This window comes from Mytilus galloprovincialis, chromosome 9 (assembly GCF_965363235.1).
Source record: "Mytilus galloprovincialis chromosome 9, xbMytGall1.hap1.1, whole genome shotgun sequence".
Lineage (NCBI taxonomy): Eukaryota > Metazoa > Mollusca > Bivalvia > Mytilida > Mytilidae > Mytilus > Mytilus galloprovincialis.
In genome coordinates this window covers 53,426,436-53,451,012 of record NC_134846.1, presented here as the reverse complement: position 1 = coordinate 53,451,012, position 24,577 = coordinate 53,426,436, and the positions used below count along the sequence as shown (strand labels likewise).

Sequence of the window (24,577 nt, the reverse complement as noted above, 5' to 3'; positions counted from 1 at the left end):
CTCAGTTAGTCACTTGTACAAATTTAATGAATTATCAATCATAACTTGTACATGTATATAACTGTTGTCCCCTGCTCACCACGGGTAGTGGAAGAAGTCCTACAAGATACATCTCCAGACTTTACATTGACTGTACTGTCTTTCGGACATCTACCACATGGTTATGCTCGTTCTGTGTTTTGACAATAGAATCCGTGGTGACTCTGGCTGTACACGATTTTATGGTACATTAGTAAAATGTGTTTCAGGACACTTATCATCCGATATGTATGGCCCTCGACGATTAAAGAATTGAATCCTCGACTCGTTTCAGTGTGCAATATGTCTATCATGTTACTATGAAGTTTCAGAACAATATGAATGAAAATTAACATAAATGAACAGCATTTATAACCAGACTTTACCAATAGTATAGTACAGTACATATAGTACATGTACAAGTATTAACTTACCTGTAAATCTAATTAGAAGCAAATATAAAATCGGCACAAATGAAAAAATGAAATCGGCGCAAATGAAAGAATGAATATTTTCAAAATCGGTGCAAATGTCATACGCCCCTACTACATCAAGCTTGAGATCTTTATTCATTGTTGTGTATCAAGAAAACATAAATGCAACTTTATATTTCTTTTTTTTTTAGGTAAGTATTTTAAAAATATTTCTATCTGCAAATTCTGTCTGCAAATTTGTGTAATTCATAGAAGTGTTTTTTCCCTTATAAAACCTATACGATAAATAAGTCTGCAGCTATAAATATAGATAAAAACATGAATTTTATTGCATTTTTTAAAAGAAATGATAAAATTTCTCATTTAGCAAAATATGAAGACTTCTCTTTTAAAGAAATGTCAATACACATTTAAATGTTGAAATTAACTACTCTAAGGGACACAACTCTAGTAATTCATACTTGTGCCTTTGATGATTTAATGATAAAAGTCAATTTACAGCCGCTGTTGTTTTAAAACTCCCTCATCACTACTCCAATATTTGTTTCTGAAGTATTACAAATTATTTCTTTTTTCAGATTTTTAATTTGATTTTAAAGTTCATAAAAACTTGGACATTCCTGCAGGACCTTAAAAACAAACTGTTTCAATAAAAGTAAATAATATATATAAACTTGTCGTTTTTAAACCATAAAATGATTGGAATTATATATTTGAATTGGTTGTGCAAATATAAGATGGAATGTTTTAAATTGGAAGACAATACTGTAATGTATAATGTCAACAGAACGGAAAAAGGCCATTTATCATGGCGGGAAAGTCGCAGAAATGATGTGTCAAGTTATTTGCAATCAATACAATGATACAAATACTGACATCGGAGAAAAATCACCGCTGAAGATTCATGAAAGTTAATTGATGAAGCTTGATAGCTCTGTATTAGCCATTAATGCAATGAAGATGTAAATCTGTGTAACACACGACCTCTCCGAATTGATGACGTACAATCAGGACCAATTCTAACATATTGCAATAGATTAGCCTCAGTTCCATTTCTATTTTAGAGTTTGTTTTTTTTAAAAACATGATTGAATTACCGATTAATGGCAACAAAAGCTGGTACATGAACATAAGATGCTTTCCTATCGGTAAATAAACAGATAGAAAAGGATTTTATTGATATTAATTTTTTTCTGGACTAGCAGAATATCGTCAAGTAAAGTACACTGAATAAAACTGACACATAGTTAATTGGATCAGGTTCTTGAGATTTAAATTCCAATGAATTGTGGAATACATAATGGTATCTCTTCATTTAGTCATCCCACAGCAAATATCAAAGATTGTAGAGTTCATGAATATTTCAAAAATTTGAAAGAAAGAAACGATCAAACAAAACATTTGTCATTGATTGATTAGTGTTTGCTTAACACCATCCTCAGCACAAAAAAAAAAACGCTATTTAGCAGCAATATTTGATATTTGAGTTAATAATGCACAGTTATTTGCCTGGAAGCCACAATGTGGACCACAGATCAGTTACATATACTCATTACCAAGAACAAAATTTTTTGAACAATTTTTTTTTTTTTTTTGCATTTTTTGCATTTTTACAAGGTATGTTGGTTTACAGTTTTTAAGTTATATACTATGATATACTCATGTGACCATGTCAGATTTCTAATATAACTTTCAAAACAGTTTTCCAATACATATAGTTATTCATTCCTGCATTTGTCATTCAATGCTACCATACTAACTGTGTTTAATCCAAACTCAGAGCACCATTTAGACTTTTTCAAATTCTTTAAATTCATCTATTTTTTTTTAGTTGTTTTTTTTTTTTTTTTATTTATACACCACTAATATCCTTATCTAAACAAAACATGCATCTGGAGTTCTTAATAATGACCCTGGTGTCTTTGATGTTTTTATTTCAAGATGAAATTCGATATGAGTGATCTAGGTTAAAGGGATATAACTCTGTTAAAAGAGCATTGTCACAGATCAGATCCATCTCAGGTTTTCAAATAGTCTGTTCTGCTGCTGTTGATTCATATTACAATAAAGTTGTTAGAAACACTACTCGTCCACTTATGAGAAATTGTGAAATTTCTTAATCATAACCAAAGATATAACTATTATTATCTAACTGACTTGATAATTCTATATCAGATAAAAATTGATTTCTTCGAATGATATTCTTTTATAGAAAAGTAACCCCTTTATACTTTTTCTTTGAAAAATGTATTTAATTAGAGAAAATAATTCAGGTTTTTCCAGGATCATTAACACGGATCAAAACATGATTAATTATAAAGCGCTTTCTGTACAAGATAATTAGAAGAAATAACAGTAAACTATTTGCTCTGATGTAATTTGACAATGGTAACTATTTGTTAGAATACCGTAACAAACTGACAACTGATGAAGCCTGAAATAACTCTGTACTCTGTTGATCTACAAAGGAAGTCATTTGTATCTACTGTCTATGTATTAGACGTTTGTATCTACTGTCTATGTATTAGACATTTGTATCTACTGTCTATGTATTAGACATTTGTATCTACTGTCTATGTATTAGACATTTGTATCTACTGTCTATGTATTAGACATTTGTATCTACTGTCTATGTATTAGACATTTGTATCTACTGTCTATGTATTAGACATTTGTATCTACTGTCTATGTATTAGACATTTGTATCTACTGTCTATGTATTAGACGTTTATCATAGCAACAAAGCTTATTGTTTATAGTCTTGCTGTTTGCCATTTATTATCTAATGCCAGAATGACTACAGATTCACTTGTAACAAATTACTTGTAGCAACAAAATTAAAGGTCTATGTCATACAAGATTGATCTGCCGATTCTGGATATCAGACCTGACACATGGTCAAATTATTGTGATATTTTAGTTATCTATCAATAGTTGTCTATAATTATTAAATTTCATCCAACAATTAGTTAAATTAATGATTTTAAATGGGAGACTAATTATTAAATTGACTACCTGATTAAACTTAGTGATGTTTTATCATAATTACATTGACTGACACAGTTAAGCTACTGTAAGTACATAAGTACAATGATCCTGTTGTTATTTTGATTCAATTATTGACTGATCAAATAGTTGATTGCTCATTGTATTGATTAAATGATAAACTGATTCAATTTTGGATTGATCATTGTTTAAATTTACAAAAGAATTGACTGATTAAACGATTTATTCACAGATTGGCATTTTAATAGATTGATGAAAGGATCAACTGATACAATATTTGATTGATCATTGTACCATGGAAGTAATATTTAGAAGGAATAACAACGACTAATTAGCATGTATTTATAGCATGCTGAGCTCTGTACTAAAGTCATACGATTTCATCCAATTATAGTCTCAGCGGTAAGACGCCTTTGGTTACTATCTGCGTTACCGCGGTTGTAAAAGGCATCTGGAATTTCTTATCAGTCACGTGGTTTTATCGAGTCCGGTAATTATAGCGCACCTGTGGGAAATCCCTAGTTTGTTAATAACAAGGTAGCGCTGTATCACATAGAATATCTACCTTTAGAAAGAAATCGAATGGTGAAAAAAACTTGAAAAACGGACGAGAATTGTTCAAACTACAGCAGTTTAACATGGAAAATTGTATTTAATTTAGCATATTTTTGCGTTTTACCGTTTGTTTTAAACTGTTCTAAAAGTATTTTCCGGTTAAAAGCGGATCCCGAGTTAAACAGTTAAATACCGATGAATCGATCAGGTTTCACATGATGTTTAACAAAATAATGTAGGCAAATGTAGGCATAGATTTTTTTACTGTTGAAATGTGCAAAGTTTATCGAGATTGAATGAAATAATATTTACTTTCAAGTATTCTAAATTTATGTATATGTCATAAATGTCATTGATTGCATTATTGAAACTGGACAACTAAAACGGGGATAATATTTTCGTAAATATATATTTAAAAAGTGTTTATTGTGGAATGCTTGTATTAATATAATAAGCTATACAGCAAAAAATATAACAAACCGATGAAATGGGCTAGCATCTATCTGTCTTACGGTAAATTCATTTTGACACAAATTAGTTTATGTATCAAGAGGATAGAACCGTTTAGAATTGTTAATAATTTAATTGACTATAAATACACGAGAGATTTAGATTTTTCGTATTTAATAAAGGGTGTCCAAACGTATTTTTTGTACAGTCATCTTCTTAACATTATACGGAAATGGTTTTTTAATTGTCTGTAAATTTTAAAATTGAAATGACACAACTTTGTTCTCCAATTTCGTATGTGATAGCTGTCGGTTTTAACTATTAAGTTCAAACTAACCAAAAATAGGGAAAAATTGGACTAAAATAAAAATTGAACGAATGACTCTTTTCGGCAGCGTACATCAACGGAATGTAACGAATGGACTATTCGGGTTACTTCGCATGTATATTCGACAAAAACTTGTCTGTTCGTAGTTCTCCGTGAACACGAAAATGACCGATAAGTGTCAGTGATTTGATCGATCACATGCCGAGATTCAATTACCATGCCAGATAATAAACCAATTAACGAGTTATCGAAAGATGGGCGGTAACGCAGATGAAACCTTTGAAGTGACGACGTTGTTATTCCTTCTAAATATTACTTCCATGATTGTACTGATTAAATATATGATTTACTGATTCAATAATAGACTAATCATTGTATTTGACTATAGATATGATTGACTGATTCAATATTTGATTGATCATTGTATTGATATAAGATATGATTTACTGGTTCAATAAAAGACTGATAATTGTATTGATTAAAGATATGATTTACTTATTCAATATTTGTGTGATTATTGTATTGATTAAACATATGACTGACTGATTCAATAACAGACTGATCATTGTACTGATCAATGATATGATTTACTGATTCAATGATCATGGTATTGATTAAACATATGATTTACTGATTCAATAATTATGGTATTGATTAAACATATGATTTACTGATTCAATAATCATGGTATTGATTAAACATATGATTTACTGATTCAATAATAGACTGGTCATTGTACTGATTAATGATATGATTTACTGATTCAATTATCATGGTATTGATAAAACATATGATTTACTGATTCAATTATCATGGTATTGATAAAACATATGATTTACTGATTCAACCATCATGGTATTGATTAAACATATGATTTACTGATTCAATCATCATTGTGTTGATAAAACATATGATTTACTGATTCAATCATCATTGTATTGATTAAACATATGATTTACTGATTCAATAATCATTGCATTGATTTACTGATTCAATCATCATTGTATTGATAAAACATATGATTTACTGATCTTATCATCATTGTATTGATAAAATATATGATTTACTGATTGAATCATCATTGTATTGATTAAACATATGTTCTACTGATTCAATGATCATTGCATTGATTAAACATATGATTTACTGATTCAATAATCATTGCATTGATTTACTGATTCAATCATCATTGTATTGATAAAACATATGATTTACTGATCTTATCATCATTGTATTGATAAAATATATGATTTACTGATTCAATCATCATTGTATTGATTAAACATATGTTCTACTGATTCAATGATCATTGCATTGATTAAACATATGATTTACTGATTCAATGATCATTGCATTGATTAAAAATATGATTTACTGATTCAATAATCATTGCATTAATTAAACAAATGATTTACTGATTCAATGATCATTGTATTGATTAAACAAATGATTTACTGATTCAATAATCATTGTATTGATTAAACATATGATTTACTGATTTATTATTTGATTGTTTATTGTATGGTATCATTTTTCCTGTGGAATTAAAAGTTCTTATTTTCCTTCTGGTTTATCCACTTTACAGACCCTATCTGTTTGTTCTGTTGTTAAATTTATTAGCATTTTCAAAGTGCATGAAATATTAGCCAGAAAAGTTAATCATACTACAATCAATCAACAAAATGATAACTATCATAATCACGTTCTCCTAATTTTATCTTTATGAACCTTTCATAAAAAATTTGTCACTGGACATTGAGCACCCAACAATCAATCATTAATCTTTAATCTTAGAATTCAAAGTATTATTGCAACAAAAATGAGTTTTAAATTTCCAGATGCAAACATAACTGCATAGGGTCAAAAAGGTCAGTGTTTGTTTCTAACTTTCTAACGTTTTTAAAAGTACTTCAGTCTCGTAAACATCCAGATATCGTATGTCATTTTAACAAAGGAATTGTCATGTTTTCTCTTTTTGTTATTTATTATAAAAAGTTGAGAATGTCGTTTCTTGTTCAGAAAATCAGGTAGGAAAGATGTTCTTGAAAGAGTTGCAAAGGTATTATACTTGGTACATTTGAACTGAATCTTATATATGTATTTCTCAAATAATACAACAGCAATCTAATACATATTTCAAAAAAGCAATAACTGACAAAAAACCTTTATAGCAAGGTACTTAAACGAGCAAACTTTTAAGTACTACTTTTTAAATTATAAAAAAAAAAATACATGAAGGCTAAGTGAGGTTTGTCATTAGTGTGGGTGGATGTTAATATGGGTCTGAATATATGCTGATTGTTCTTAAAACTTCCTTTTACAGAGACAGACAGTAGGTTGCATTTTCAAGATTAACAGGTGCAATACATTTTTTACTAAGGCTTGCAACTATTTATGGACTTTTATTTTTCAGAATATGCTGCCTTGAAGTTTAGTTAAATTGTGTTTCCCGGATAGAATTTTAATGCTGAGAATGGAAACAATTGCGTTCATAGCTACAACTGAATAATTTGAAATTCTTCCTTGATTCCTCCTTTACTATATAACTTCTAAATTTATATCTAGCAGACAAATAATATCCCTTTCAATAAATCTGCAATTGTTCTTAAGAAAATTATAAACAAAAGATTTGTTGGGATTAAAAAATATGTGGGGTATATATGCTAATGAGACAGCAACACAACCATACAAAATAACTAAAACCTCTAAATGTCAAACATATGACCTTCAACAATAAACAAGTTTTATGCAATTTGTGAATATTCAATGTACACAAAAAAATGTGTTTCTTTTTGTATTATTTGTCGCATTGGTACTTAAAAGATAATTTTAAATCGAATTTAAATTTTGAATTCTTCAAACTTTTTTTTTTAAACCAACAGAAAATAAAATGAATAACAAATTATGCTGATATAAACCTATAAAAACTACATAAATATCAGGTAATAAAGGAGATCAGAATATTTTTGTAAAAACTAATGTTTTTGTGCAGTTTAAAGAGAGGAAAATGAATGACTCAAAGGCTTAGGTTGCAAAGAATGTGTCTCATACAAAGCAGAATGGTCTGACCATTAACATATAAAATGGGAACACAATCTTTAAATAATTTCATAATAGAAAGTGCACAACTATGATAAGCATGCAACCTTCTGTGAAGTTTCAATGATCATGGTAGAAAACTGTAGGAGTTGATTGCACAACAATGAAATTGTCTTTTGCAAATTTTGATAGAAATTATACTAAATTACCAAGTCTGGAAAACAAAGGAAAAGTTCCTCAAACAATTCCTTGATAGCATTTTTCAAAATGTCATTATGAGTGAAATCTGTCTGTGAAATTTCAAGGATAAATTTTGAAAACTAGGAGGAGTTGATTACACACAAGAATGCACACACTGAAATGTCTAGCCTGCTTTAATGATCCTTATTAAATTTTATATTGAGAAAGTCTTTAAGGTCAAGGTTTTACTGTATGCATCACATAAAAATTTCAAAATCCATAAAAGGTTAGATGAACTCTTCTAGATGGTCATGTACACACTACACCAAATATTGTTATTTATTGCTTGAAGTATATGACAAAAAAAACTCATAGCAATAACTGAATGTTGACCCATGAACCAAATGTTACCATGGAAAACAGGTCAAGGTCATATGAAACCTGCTATAAGGAAACATATACCTTACTATCATCTCATACATCAACTATAGTTCATATTTTGTTTAAGGTATTTCGAAAAAAGATTTTATTACAAAAAATTTAACGTTGATCAATGATCCAAGAAAATGGGGTCAGGGTTAGATACATTTGCCAAAAGGCTATGTAGCTATGTACACTTTTCAATCATCCATACACAAAATTTGATGACCTTTTTGTTTATAGTGTCTTGAGAAACTTACCCAAGCATAACAACGTAACCATGACCAATGAACCCAGAAAATGAGGTCAAGGTTAGACATATCCTGTACACATTTTAATAATACATTAAACAAAAAGAGGTCAAAGACATCCTTAAACCACATTGATGTTTTAATATTCATTTATTTATTAAGAAAGAAATCAGATTAAGACTATGACTACCTTAAAACAAGAGGTGGTAGAAAAAAAAGTCACAAAAGCCCTTTGTTTTGTGTTAGAATATTTAAAAAAATCTTTAAAAAAACATCTTTAAACTGTTTGTTTGATGTCAAGATATGTAGTACAAACTGTCAATTTCTAATGGCGATTAAATTTCTTTAAGAAAATAAATTGACTCAATACTAGTTTAAAATCCTGCTGATCATCAAATCTTTTATTATCGAATTTAAATGTTTTATTGACATATACTTGCTCTCAATAAAATCAAATTTCAAACTTGAGCTAATAAAATATTAAATTGTCCCTTAGTTGATCAGTAAACAAGAAGGGTGTATTTATTGATAGTATTTATTTTGTACAATAATCTAGTTTTATCAATCAATATCATAGTTGCTAAGATCAACTTGAAGTCAGCCATTTAACTGTGTCCCTATTGTCAAGTTGGTAACATCTTCATATAATCAATGATTTAAGTAAAACAAGCAGAGCTAATGATGAGATCATAGTTTAATCGTATTTTCTGCTTGTAATATTAAAGACTAAATTGGTTCTGATTTCCATATTATCGGTGCCGATTTTAGTACTATATTTCATGTTTCAGTTTTTTTTTGTCTATAAAATTCCTTAAAGGCATATTCAAAATCATAAATTTATTACAGTTGTATTGGGTATCAACTTGTTGCACAAAAAACATTTCCATCTCATTTAAAAAATCAGGATATGAATACTCTTTTAATACTATGAACCAATTTTCTTTGAGGGCAATATATTTTAGAGTAGTAGAAAAATAATGCCTATTAGTAAAACTTAAATCTCCCCTATTCAAATACATCATAAAAATTAGATCTACAAAGAAAACAATTTTCAATTTCAAATTGACATCAAAGTGAAAACACATATTTGAATCCTTGGAAAAAATTCAGTAAGTTTTGCCTGAATTCAGTGGACGCATTTGAAGAAGATTGCAGAATCAATATGGATGCATAAGCCAAACTATAATCTTTAGGAATTTGTAGTAATGGTTCAGGTACTTTTGGGAGGGTTTTGGTTTTGAAAACTGTAAAAGATTGCTAATAATTTAGGTCAAACGATGGAAATTCAAAATTTTCAAAAATTTCAGTTACTTCCATTATTTTTGCCCATTTTAAAATTTTGTGCTGGTAATTATGTTTCTTAACATAAAATATTTTTAACTTATATTTGATTAAAAAATCTTAAAACGGAGTGTAGTTTATAAAATTATTTTTTTTTTTTTATAAAATTGAAAATGGAAATGGGGAATGTGTCAAAGAGACAACAACCCGACCATAGAGCAGACAACAGCAGAAGGTCACCAACAGGTCTTCAATGCAACAAGAAATTCTCGCACCCGGAGGCGTCCTTCAGCTGGCCCCTAAACAAATATATACTGGTTCAGTGATAATTAACACCATACTAAACTCCAAATTGTACACAAGAAACTAAAAGTTAAAAAATACAAGACTAACAAAGCCAGAGGCTCCTGACTTGGAACAGGCGCAAAAATGCGGCGGGGTTAAACATGTTTGTGAGTTTATATATACAGAAATAAGACATTGTAAATGAGGGATTGAATCTTCCATGATTGTAATGAAATCAAACCAGTATAATATAGAAACAAGACAAACAAACTTGGGTCATAATGTACATATATCTTTTGTAGATATGGAATCTTTAGCAATATAGTGGATGTGATTAACATCCATTAAAGTACAAATAACAAATAAATAAACTTGATGCAGATGATTTTTAAATCTATTTCATGCAAGGACCCAGTTTTTTCTACATTCACATGAAGAATTCATTCCCATTTATTATTGAATTAAATATTTTATCATATATTGAATAGGTTTTCTTATTTTGAAAGTTATTTGATTAGTATTTCAGAAATGTTTTTTTTTTCAAAATGAAATCATTTTCTCCAAATTTCAATTGATTAATGGTTTCTGACCATGATCTTTAATCCAGTGACCTCGAAGTCATAGGGAATAATCATACTCAGTTTGGGAAATATATTTTCTATGGCTCAAAAGATTTTGTCCAGAAATTGAAATGTTGATGGACAAATGACATTCATTAAATTATAAGTTGAGTTTTGCATAGTCTTAACTGAACTAAATACATAAGAAAGGAGTGGATTTAGTGGCCATATTTAGCCCCTATTAGTTTCCTGATGGAAAATGTTTTAAATTGATGGAAAGACAATTGAGGAAGTTAAATAGAAGTATTTTTGTCAAAGTTTAATACTGAAGCGTTGATTTTTACATCCCAAATATGTCATCAACAGATTTTTGCAAAATTGTACGGATTCCAACCGAATGAATGCCTAGGAAACATAGAGAGCGGGCATCAACAAACTAAATTATGCTCATTTTAGTATTGGTCAATTAATCTTTATTTTTAGCCAGAAATAGAGGCTATTTTGAACCTTATGGAACCTACTCCTGAAGCAGATGGAAAACTGGCTAATAGTGAGTACAATGAATTGTAAATGGCCTGGGTCAAGGTGAGCTTTAAATCTGAGGTATTAAGACAAGCCTCATTTAAAATACTTATTCAATTTGTGTGGGAAGGGGGTATGGGGGTGAAGTTGTGAAAACAACTATGGAAGAACCTCACTATTTTTCCCCATCTTATGAAAGTGCACTTGTACTTTAAATCAAGGAAGTCGAGAAATCAATGTCATCTGAAATTTAACAGCTTGGATTAAATAGAAATCATATCTGTCTGGTCATTCCTATTAATGAATGGATTGTTTTATCACTAAAGAAGCATTGTTTAAAGTACTTACGATCAAAATCTAAGATCAGACAAATAAACCTATTATATCATTTGTTAGAATCACAAATAAAATTTCTGCAAAACTATGTCAAATCGTTATGTAAAAAGTCAACTGACTACTGTATATAATTTGATAGCCCCCTGGGTATCTTATTCTATTTTGGTCAATTAGAAAAAAAGATGTCTATTGTATACCCTAGCTGCTGCTAACCCAAATTTGATAAATATAAAATTGACTCCAGCCAGGATCAGAAAACTTTAGAGCCATAATTGGTCATAATGAACTGAACAAATATTAAATCAGAATGCTTTCCCAACTTACAATTTTGCACTGTTATTTATACATTGTACCATAAATGCATTGAAACTGTGAAAACCCACTGAATAAATGGGTTTCTTCATTTTTTATCTTAAATTTGGTCAGTGGCGGATCCAGAAATTTTCACAAGTGGGGGCCCACTGGCTGCCTAAGAGGGAGCCGATCCATTCAGGCTTCAGTGATTCCCTATATAAGCAACCAAATTTTTTTTCTCAAAAGGGAGGCAATCTAAAAGTAAGAGTGCAGAAACAAATTTGCCAATTTTCTTTATGTAAAGGGACATAACTTGAGAATGATAAGAATGATACCTCCCATATTCAAACTTGATCTGGGTATGGTGATATAAAATTTGGTTTATTAAAACTAAAGAAGACAATAGAAACTAATTTTGGGACATACTGACGGAAAAGGGTTAAATTTAATCCCCCCTAATCCATGTCACAAAATTAAAGACAAACAGGATTGACCATAGAAATCATGAAATTCAAAATGCTGACAAAATTTTTTTTGTATACAGTATAAAGTGTCAATTTTGAATTTTTAAAATCAAACTCTGTTTACCTTCATTCCAAGTCAGTTTATGAAAACTTTGAAACATCACCTTACTTTAAATGAACCTGAATATATACTCATTTCAACTGTTATTCTAATTTCACTGATTAACACCTAATTAATAGGTATAATTAATCAAAAGTTAAACATTAATTGGATATCATCTTGTTTAGTTTTGGGTATTTATATATTCACTCCTTCTTTAATAGTTGCAAATTTCAGGGCTGACAGAATTTTATGGTTATAAGACAATATTTCATGAGAGTAGTTCCAAAAGTTTTCTCATAAAATAGACAGAAAATGAAATATTACAAGATTTAGGGAAATATAATGTCCCTCATAAAGTCTGTACTTCTTGTTATTGTTTTCATTATACCATATGAACTTTCTTATTACTTTTTCATACCTGCCAAGTTTTGAAAGTGCCCATGGGGGTTTTAGTGCGCGACAACAATTTCAAAGGTTACAATTCTTTGCAACGACTATTTTGCGTGTGCTGTTTTATGGTCTAGAAAAAGTGACATATTTGTAAGATGAGCTTACATGCCTTTTTCTAAAGTTTATTTGCATGATTCTAGTTATTATATATCAGTAGAAAAGATGAACATGTAGCTACAAGACCAGGAATTAATTTCATGTGTAAGGATATTAAATAATTGTTGACTTTTCTAATTTAAAATTATGCACAAAGAAAGACCTTTATCAGGTTGGGAACAACACCTAGGGGTATCCCCTCAATGTAAGGACATTAAAAACCACTTTTTAAGTAAAAATGAGCACATATTCTAATATTCATATCATTTGAAGAAACTTTTCCCAAAGAATTATACATCTTATTATCTATCTGGTATAATATGGTCAACACATGTCATCTATCTGGTATAATATGGTCAACACATGTCCAAGAATTTTGGTATGTTCTTGGCCTAATATATCATGTATATCTTCTTTATTTTTCAAAATAATTGGACCCTACATTTAGAAATGTAGTTCTAAATATAATGTCAGAATTTCCCATTTTTAAGTTAAATAAAAATCTACATTTTTCATTTTTATTTTTCACAGAAGTAAAATGCCCCCTTGACTAAGGGAAATACCTCATTTAAGTGATTCCTCATGTGGGTTTTTTTGTTTTGTCCATGTGAAAAATACATATCATTTATTACAGCAAGAGTAATATCAATAAATTAGTGAATAAACTACTATTTATTATCTTTATGGTAGTACTGCATCATTGAAGTTTGTCAATCAGCCATGCTTTTATTCTTATTCTGTATAAGAACCTCCTTGCAGGTAAAAAAACCATTTGCCATGTTCACGATTTTAAAAAACAGAGGAAATCAACACAAGTTCAAAATCTAGGATGTTAGAATTATCTTGAGAGAAAACGGTTTTGATTGGCTGATTAATTTGATCATGAGAAACATAGAATTTGATTGGCTGAACACAAATGTCTTCCTTGGACACAGTTCAAAATCGGGAACCGTCATATTTTTCGTGTAGATTTTCACAAAATCGTGTTTTAGAGGGTTTTTCACGATCACGATCGTGCAATCGTGACAAAGGGTCAAAATCGTGTAATACACGCCTAAATCGTGAAAGTTGGCAGGTATGCTTTTTCTCAAAAGATAATAGTTGCAATAGCACTGACATCCTTTTTTAATTCCAGTTGTATGAATTTAAAGAATTTCTGTGGTTAGTCCATATACTCTATTAATTGTGTTATAAAACCACAACTTCATTCAAAATAACTTTGTGGTTATTTATTTATTTCCATCCCTCCTTGACCACTAAATTTGCATATTTCTGAATGACATGGTTTAATTTAAAAATTCAGCATTAGAATATAGCGTAGTACAAAAGAAGACAAATCTTTCAGAAATGATACTTCCACTGGACTCCAATACATTCCTTATAATTGATAACTTCTCACAACATAAGTGCTGGCACCAGCTAACATAGCCTTAAACACCAAGAATGTCACAAAATGGCAGAAGAAAGGGTATGTAGATTAAATTACATGTTAAGTTAAAAAATCAAAGCGCGAAAGCGCTGTAAAGGCAGTTAATTACAGGTTGTGTGTATTTCTAGTCCAGTTATATCATTATCTTCCATAGAACAGAGGTGGTTTGTAGTATTTAAGATTTAGAGTTCTCTTGTACCTAGTTCACCTATATCTATAGTCTACTGTTTACAGTATATTTTCTGTACCTCGCCATGAAATGCATTTTTAAGACATAAGAACTTTTCCTTTTTAATGTAAATAAAACTATTTTTAATTATTGATTATATACACATATTCAATTACTCCTATCCTATGAAAAATAATTCACAAAGATTGACTAGTCTCCGTTCTGTGTGTATTGCTAGAACATCAAGTAACATAATGGTTAATGTACATAGTAACATGTCAACTCTTTTGAAGACAGAACTTTTTTAAAATTCTCCCTCCAAGCAAAATTATTTTTCAGTATAAACATGATAAAGTTATCTACCTGTATTAATGACCTAGAGACTCTCAAGAGCCTGTGTCGCTCACCTTGGACGGTCTATGTGCATATTAAACAACGGACACATATAAAATGACAAAATTGTGTTTTTGATGATGGGGATGTGTTTGTAGATCTTTCTTTACTGAACATTCTTGGTGCTACAATTATCTCTATCTATAATAAACATGGCCCAGTATTTACAGTTGAAAATATTTTTTAAAAATTAACAAAAAATACAAAAATTTATGAAAATTGTTAAAAATTGACTATAAAGGGCAATAACTCTTTAAGGGGTCAACTTAAAATTTTGGTCATATTGACTTATTTGTAGATCTTACTTTGCAGAACATTATTGCTGTTTACAGTTTATCTCTATCTATAATAATATTTAAGATAATAACCAAACTCTGCAAAATTTCCTTCAAATTACTAATTTGGGGGCAGCAATCCATCAACGGGTTGTCAGATTTGTCTGAAAATTCCTGGGCAGATAGATCTTCACTGAAGAGACAATTTCACCCTGTCAGATTTGCTCTAAATGCTTTGGTTTCAGAGTTATAAGCCAAAATCTACATTTTACCTGTATGTTCTATTTTTGGCCATAGTGGCCATCTCGGTTGGTTGACCGGGTCTAACCACACATTTTTTAAATTAGATACCGCAATGATGATTTTGGCTAAGTTTGGTTAAATTTGGCACAGTAGTTTCAGAGAAGATTTTTTGTAAAAGTTTATGGACGACGAAACCAAGTGATGAGTCAGGTCAGGTGAGCTAAAAAGGAGTTTTTAATCAAGGTAACAATGACATCTGGTGGCCATAAAAGCTGTCTCATTAGCATTTTAACCACTTCCCATATTTGCTTTTAAGACAATAGAAGAAAATTATTCAATGCAAAAACAAAACTTACTTGTAAATATGAAATTCTCTTTACAGTATGAGTTTTTCTCATTGTTGGAGATTGTACAGTAGTACAGTCCTGTAACTGCTTATACCCATTTCTTATCCCCTTTAGTTTGATAAACTCACAGAATATCATATATTTACATTGTGCCACATCTCCTTATTTTTATATGCATTACAATAACATGAACAATTGTAATTCAAATCTATATATCAAAGCAAAATGAATTTCACTACTTTCATTCATGCATCCTTTGGAAAAATATAAGTTCTAAAATGACACAATATATGTTTATTTATATAAAAATAATATTTAGTTTTCGACTCTTAACAGGTATAAACAAGAATGTGTCCCCAGTACACGAATGCCCCACTCGCACTATCATTTTCCATGTTCAGTGGACCGTGACATTGGGGTAAAAACTCTAATTTGGCATTAAAATTAAAAAGATCATATCATAGGGAACATGTGTACCAAGTTTGAAGTCGATTGGACTTCAACTTCATCAAAAACTACCTTGACCAAAAACTTTAACCTGAAGAGGGACAGACGGACGGACGAACAAACGAACAGACGAACGGACGCAAAGACCAGAAAACATAATGCCCCCTACTATCGTAGGTGGGGCATAAAAATGCACAGCTGTGTCATGATTTGTGAAATCTGTGCTGAAAACATAGGCATTTATGGTGTTTGAGTAATTCCATCTGTGAAGCTCAACATTAGCTCGTCAGTTGGTGGTGGACAGTTATAAATCTTTCCTGCAGGATGAATGTACATCTGTTCAGGAAAACCAATTTCACAAATCAAAACTTTCCTCTAGATTTCTCCTACAATATTCATCCAGTTTAGTTCTTTTGGTTTAACGGGACACCGTCCTGATTTTTAATTTTGTAAACCATTCAGTCTCTTGCTTACAAATGGTGCATGAAAATAGGATGGGAATGCATGGCAGTAGACAAGTCTCTATAAAGTGGGTATGTGCCCTGAAAAAAGTTTTATAACATTAGCTTTTTTGAAACTTGTGAAAGACTTGTGCAACACACATACCTAAATAACTATAACATAGGTGGAGAGCATCATTCATGTCAATGTTTTGTTCCTGTTTACATTGTCATTGATATTTTTCAAGAAAGCCCGAGGCATAGCTCATGAATTCTTGTCATTATAACCGAAATTTACATAATTACTGCTAAAATAATTATCAGTATAATATATCTCTTGTAGAAAAACCATACAATTGTAGTATTAACCAAAAAATGTCAAACAGATAATATTGAATCGTAATCCCAAAAGTTATGACGTCTTGAATTCACCCCCCTTTTTTAAGTTTTTATTCTAAAACGATAATTGCGGTTGCAAACAGACTTTGGTTTACTTGCATGGCGATTATATAAATAACAGTATATATTTCTTAAAGAAAATAAAGTTTTACCATGAATAGTTTCCTGAACGTAGTCGTTTTCAGTAAAATGTGCCTTGCAAACAACAGCTGATTGATATGGGTTCTACGATTGCATCGCACATGACAATCTACGTTTGAGCCATGGCGTTGATCCAACTTTTCCTTCTTATTAAGTCATTTAGAAATGCAAGTCCTCCTCTTAAATGACACTCGGGTACACACCAACAAGGACTAGGCATCGTTAATTGTGTGATTGTTTTGCAGTGCAAAAACGGAAGTTAAGGACGGAACTGACTGGTCTCACTAATAAGAGACAAGAAGAATTTTAGAGACAAACAGCGACAAGAAGTTTAATTTAGTGACGAAGCGACAATAACTAACAAGGGACAAGCGAATCGTAATTCTCTCACGAGGCTATTCTCATTTGATGTGATAGGGTGAAGCTAGACCTATCAAATATGTCCCTATGAAAAAGAAGAATTTCACTGTTAGAAAGGAAATGATATTGCATGGTTTTGATTCAATAAATTCTTTAAAAGGAAATTGAAATTTTTTTGTTTTGATGGCCAATTTTTAGCGTGTGCATAAAATATATTTTTTTTATATCTAATAAAAACTAATCCCTTTCTTCTTAATAAAAACATATTTTTATCTATCAATGTACAGTAATATAAAAAATGTTTTATAACCGCCCCTATAATAAAAAATAATGCATGTTTTTTTTAATATCTATGGGGAATAAGTTGTTGCAATGACATTTTTTTTTATTTATGTATAGTCGCTATAGAGTCTTCTTGACGCTTCTTCTCGCTAAATTAATTATATTGTCGCTTCTTATCGCTATTTTAATTTTATTGTCGCTTCTTATCACTTTTTGACGCTTCTTGTCTTTAATTAGTGGAACCCTATTCAGGAACGATAATTTCATATTTTACATAACTGAGACCGAAATAACTATAACGTCATACGGCTTCACGTACAGAAATACTTTAAATTGTATATTATGCAATATAATTCACGGTCAGTCGACTTTTAATTATAATATCATGTTATATCAACGAGTGAAATGATTTTAAAATATCTTTAGATCGCAAATAGTACTTGAAATTGAACGGACCTCTTTCCACACGGAATTCGAATAATGATAGTTTGTAATCAGATTGACTGCTTATAATGCAAAAGACACATTAATAAACAGATTTTTAAAACGAACAATACACACTGATCGTTTCTTTATTTCCCTATGTAAATGAACGGAACAAAAACCAATACATACCACAAAAAGTAGAGGAGAAATTTAAACATTTACGGATCTATTTCTTGCAAAATGACCCCCAGCAAAGATTTGCGTAAGGAAAGATGAACCTCATGACTTGAAAGTCAGGCCTTAAAGCACTGCCTTTAAAAACTAAATATCTTAGTTTATAATAACAAAATAAATACTAGCGTTAAACAAGAAAGTCTAGCACTGTAAGAGCTGTAAGTTTCGTAAGACCATAAAATTAGTAATATCTTTGATGGTTCATAGTTACCAAAAGTGCAACAGGGTTAATAATGAAAGTCTTGCACACTAAGAACTGAATGTTCTGTAAGACCCTTTAAGGGGGCTCCTGGGTATAAATCATTTTTTTTTTCTAATATAGGATTTCGCTATATTTTTTTATAAATGAACTTTATCATATACTTAAAAGAAAAATGAAATAAAAAAAATGGGGTCACCGTTCATTTAAGCTCACAATCTGTTCTCATAAGAAGCATACATTTTTGTTAATGTCCTTTTTTTCTGTTGAACTAATAGGAGAAATAGAGGTAATATCGAAATAAAAAAATAACCTAATTACAGAAATCGCTTTAATTTTACAATTATTTAGTTTATGTACAGCTTATATGAAAACAATAATAAAAAATATAGGTCACCGATGAGTTAAAAAAAGATATTTCAAAATTAATGCCAAAAAATGGCATTTTTGCACCAAAGGGAGATAATTTGGAGCTTTTTCAATGATATAAACATTTTAAAAGTCATCTGGGGCCAATCCGAATCGATTTTTGGGGTTGATTTTTTTACCATATCATAAAGTAATAACTAATAGCGTAATAAATAAAATTTGTAATGAAAAAATAAAGGTTCAATTTTTTGCTGAAATTTTTGTACCCACAAGCCACCTTAATATCTTTTACAGTTCGTAGCATCCAAATGAACAATCGTAACAAGCAAGGCTTGCAATCTCAGAACTGTAACAAGCAAGGCTTGCACTCTCAGAACCGTAACAAGCAAGGCTTGCACTCTCAGAACCGTAACAAGCAAGGCTTGCACTCTCAGAACCGTAACAAGCAAGGCTTGCACTCTCAGAACCGTAACAAGCAAGGCTTGCACTCTCAGAACCGTAACAAGCAAGGCTTGCACTCTCAGAACCGTAACAAGCAAGGCTTGCACTCTCAGAACGGCAAGTTTTGTAAATACCACAAAATTAGCTGTATCTTCTACAGTTCATATTAACTAAATGGACAACAAGCAAAACAAGAAAGGTATCCACTGTCAGAACTTACATTGTACTGTAAAACCATTAAATTGGTAGTATCTTCTACAGTTCATATTAACTAAATGAACAACAAGCTAAACCAGAAAGACTTGAACTGGAATTCTGGAAGGACTCTAATAAAGTAACCAACTAATCATCAACACAAACAAGAAATTCTTGCACTCTCAGAACTGACGACTGTTTAATCATCATTATATCATTAGTTGTTTGTCTAAAGAGACAGATGAAATCGGAAAATAAAAAATGCCCATGGTAAAAAAAATGTTATCAAATTATTTCAAGAGTATACAGTAATGGTAATTTAAATTAAGTCTAGATAATTCGCCTCTGGAAACTGGTTCTTTTCAGAATAACAAAGTTAATATAATAATTAATCTTTAAGAAATTGTGTTTTTTTTTTACTGTTTTCTTACACAGATGTTTTTTTATTTAATTTTTACACCAGTTGTTGAACTCATTACAATTTGACTCTCTCTCTATATATCTATTTACAATAAAAACAACAAAATCTTTTTCTTCAATTTTTAAGATCTTTAGTGAATAAAACTAATGTTCTGTTTACTGGTAGTCCTTCCTAAGTGTTATATGCTTCTTACATTTATTTTGCAGACTGAATTACATTAGCAAGTATAATAGAAAAGAGAAAGGATATGGGGTATCCATACATGACACAAAATCAATATTTGCACAGGACAAAACACCAAAAAAACACACTGAAAAGCACTTTTATTGCTCTTCTTCATCTCAAAGTCACAGTGCAGCCTGCAAAATGCACCTCACTGCAACTTTAAAAAGTCCATTAACACCAGTAGAGCAAATTCTGACAATCACACCCCAATAAAATTTTAAACCTAAATAAGTCATCATGTCCTTGTTTATTATGACTGAAGTAGGTTTTTAGTTCAAAACAAACTAATAGTTTTTTTTACATATTTCATTAAATATATTAAAGTAATATTCATTACAAAAGATAAACAGCAAAGAACAAATTAATATCAATGTCATATCAATGTCACAACTCTCATCACCAGAAGGAGGCTTTAATCGTTACCAGAAGGAGGCTTCAATCTTCTCATTCCTATCAACAAGCTGCCATCAACACTTCATAAGCATATAAAACACCCTCTATTGGATAAACACAACAAGAAGATATTGTCAGCAACAAAAGATACAATGCCCAAAAGGCAAATGTGAAAGGTTATAGATTTTTCAAAATTTAAATATGGTTTGAAAGGTAAAAATTAACCAATAAAAATGTGGTATTTCAAATATCAGCTAAAAAGTTCAATTTGACAGCAAAGCCAGGTGTTTCACATGTATCAAGAGAACAATAAGCATCTGTGTTCATTAAAAAGGTTTATCTTTGTCCAATAATGACAGGAAAAAAAGAGAATCTGTCTATACAAGTGATGGTCAATAAACTAATTAAACCCATGTAGAAACATGAATGGTCAATGACTTGATTAACCTCTCTTTCCAGGAGTTTGACCAATAATATAACCCGTAACTGTTTACATTATACCAATAAATAGAGAATCGGTGAAAATGTCATGTTAAGAGCAACAAAATGAATATGATTAGCCCACAATGTATATCTAGGATACAGCTCAATGTTAATTATTACAGCGAGACAACAAGAGAAGAATCACAGTTTGTAAATTGATTAAGCGGCTGATAGGGCCTCTGTAGAAGATAATGAAATTGATGAAATCTTCAGGACTTGTTACGGCAATAAATCTTGCCAAGTTGTCCTAGATGCTGTAAATATTGATGCCGCGCAGGATATTGCCTTTCCGATTTCGATCACAATGGTAATTAAATTACACATCAGAAAACTCATCTAACGGCAGAAAAATAAAATGTAAATTGGATTACCTATTTGATCAGAAAGAGACATTGCACAATGGAAGAGAAATCAAATCAGACAAAAGCACTCAATTCAAGTTGATCTCTTATTATTTACAAATGCCAATTCATTCATGCATGAAATTGGGAAGAGGATTCATTTGTTAGCAAGGGCCAACATCTTTTTAAATCACTCGATTACGATGACAGCAATTAATTACAATCAGTCAAGAACTTTAAAACCAGAACATAGTGATCATTACAAACTTTCTACCAATTCTTTGGATATTTTATTGCATCTTTATTAGAAAAAGTTAATATTTTGGTAATGAATGGAAGCTAATTTCATGTAATGCTTCTTGTTATGGCATTTCTTTTATTTTATGATCGTCGTAAAAATAATTATTTCCTTGTTCTTAAAACAGTAACAGAGTCACAATTTTGTCTTTAAAAAGAAACACAACAAAAGAATGAGTAAATGTCTTCATCAGAAGATAAAACCCTTTTCCCCCCCAAACTTGATAAATTCTCTTAATGTAAATACATGTATATGGTTTAAATGAAAAGTCTATTTTATTTCTAATTTTTTTTTAAAGGGGGAGGAGATACCAAAAGGGAAATAACCCAATGACACAAAGAAATACGGACAAATACATGACAAAAAGAAACAAGAATGTGTCCCCAGTACATGGATGCCCTAACTATCATTTTCTATGTTCAATGGACCGCGAAAATGGGTGAAAAAAAGGGGGGGGGATTCTAATTTGGCATTAAAATTAGAAAGATCATATCATAAGAAACATTTGTACTAAGTTTCAAGTTGATTGGACTTCAACTTCATTAAAAACGACCTAGACCAAAAACTTTAACCTGAAGCAGGATAGACGGACAGACGGACAAACAAAACTAGAGGCTCTCAAGAGCCTGTGTCGCTCACCTTGGTCTATGTGCATATTAACAATCAACACAGATAAATTCATGACAAAATTGAGTTTTGGTGATGGTGATCAGTGATGTGTTTGTAGATCTTTCTTTACTGAATATTCTTGTTGCTACAATTATCTCTATCTATAATGAACTTGGCCCAGTAATTACAGTGGAAAATATTTCCTTAAAATTTACAAAAATTAACAAAAATTTATGAAAATTGTTAACAATTGACTATAAAGAGCAATAACTCCTTAATGGGTCAATTGACAATTTTGGTCTTATTGACTTATTTGTAGATCTTATTTTGCTGAACATTATTGCTGTTTACAGTTTATCTCTATCTATAATAATATTCAAGATAAAAACCAAAATCTGCAAAATTTCCTTAAAATTACTAATTCCGGGGCAGCAACCCAACAACAGGTTGTCCGATTTGTCTGAAAATTTCAGGGCAGATAGATCTGGACTTGATAATTAATTTTATCCCATGTCAGATTTGCTCTAAATGCTTTGGTTTTTGAGTTATAAGCCAAAAACTGCATTTTACCCCTATGTTCTATTTTTAGCCATGGCAGCCATCTTGGTTGGTTGTCGGGGTCACCCCACATATTTTTTTAACAATATACCCCAATGATGATTGTGGCCAAGTTTGGTTTAATTTGGCCCAGTAGTTTCAGAGGAGAAGATTTTTGTAAAAGATTACAAAAATTTACGAAAAATTGGTCAAAATTGACTATCAAGGGCAATAACTCCTTAAGGGGTCAACTGACCATTTTAGTCATATTAACCTATTTGTAGATCTTACTTTGCTGAACATTATTGCTGATTACATTTTATCTCTTTCTATAATAATATTCAAGATAATAACCAAAATCTGCAAAATTTCCTTCAAATTACTTATTTCGGGGCAGCAACCCAACAACCCGTTGTCCGATTCATTTGAAAGTTTATGGGTAGATAGATTTTCACTTGATGAACGATTTTACTCCGGGTCAGATTTGCTCTAAATGCTTTGGTTTCAGAGATATAAGTCAAAATCTACATTTCACCCCTATGTTCTATTTTTAGCCATGGCAGCCATCTTGGTTGGTTGGCCGGGTCATGCCACACATTTTTTAAACTAGATACCCCAAAGATGATTGTGGCCAAGTTTGGATTAATTTGGTCCAGTAGTTTCAGAGGAGAAGATTTTTGTAATAGATTACTAAGATTTACGAACAAGAGGCTCTAAAGAGCCTGTGGCGCTCACCTTGGTCTATGTGAATATTAAACAAAGGACACACTGTCAGATGGATTCAAGACAAAATTGTGGTTTGGTGATGGTGATGTGTTTGTAGATCTTACTTTACTGAACATTCTTGCTGCTTACAATTATCTCTATCTATAATGAACTTGGCCCAGTAGTTACAGTGGAAAATGTTAGTAAAATTTAACAAATTTTGTGAAAATTGTTAAAAAATGACTATATAAAGGGCAATAACTCCTTAGGGGGTCAATTGACCATTTTGGTCATGTTGACTTCTTTTCAGGTTTTACTTTGCTGTACATTATTGCTGTTTACATTTTATCTGTATCTATAATAATATTCAAGATAATAACCAAAAACAGCAAAATGTCCTTAAAATTACCAACTCAGGGGCAGCAACCCAACAAAGGGTTGTCCGATTGGTCTGTAAATTTCAGGGCATATAGATCTTGACCTGATTAACAATTTTACAACATGTCAGATTTGCTCTAAATGCTTTGGTTTTTGAGTTATAACCCAAAAACTGCATTTTACCCCTTTGTTCTATTTTAGCCGTGGCGGCCATCTTGGTTGGAAAACCGAGTCACCGGACACATTTTTTTAACTAGATACCCCAAAGATGATTGTGGCCAAGTTTGGATTAATTTGGCCCAGTAGTTTCAGAGAATAAGATTTTT

The 24,577-nt window shown here is 30.8% G+C and overlaps 1 protein-coding gene and 1 long non-coding RNA gene across 3 annotated transcripts in view; both read right to left on the bottom strand.

Moving 5' to 3' along the window:
* LOC143045290 (zinc finger MIZ domain-containing protein 1-like) overlaps positions 1 to 24,577 on the bottom strand; it is a 220,115-nt gene that overhangs the window by 170,222 nt on the left and 25,316 nt on the right. The gene's annotated exons all lie outside the window — the stretch shown is intronic.
* Positions 16,208 to 18,741, bottom strand: LOC143045289 (uncharacterized). The gene is made up of 2 exons (XR_012968926.1): positions 17,367 to 18,741; positions 16,208 to 16,917 (listed from the first exon to the last, which is right to left on the bottom strand). It is a non-coding gene; the product is annotated as an uncharacterized LOC143045289 (long non-coding RNA).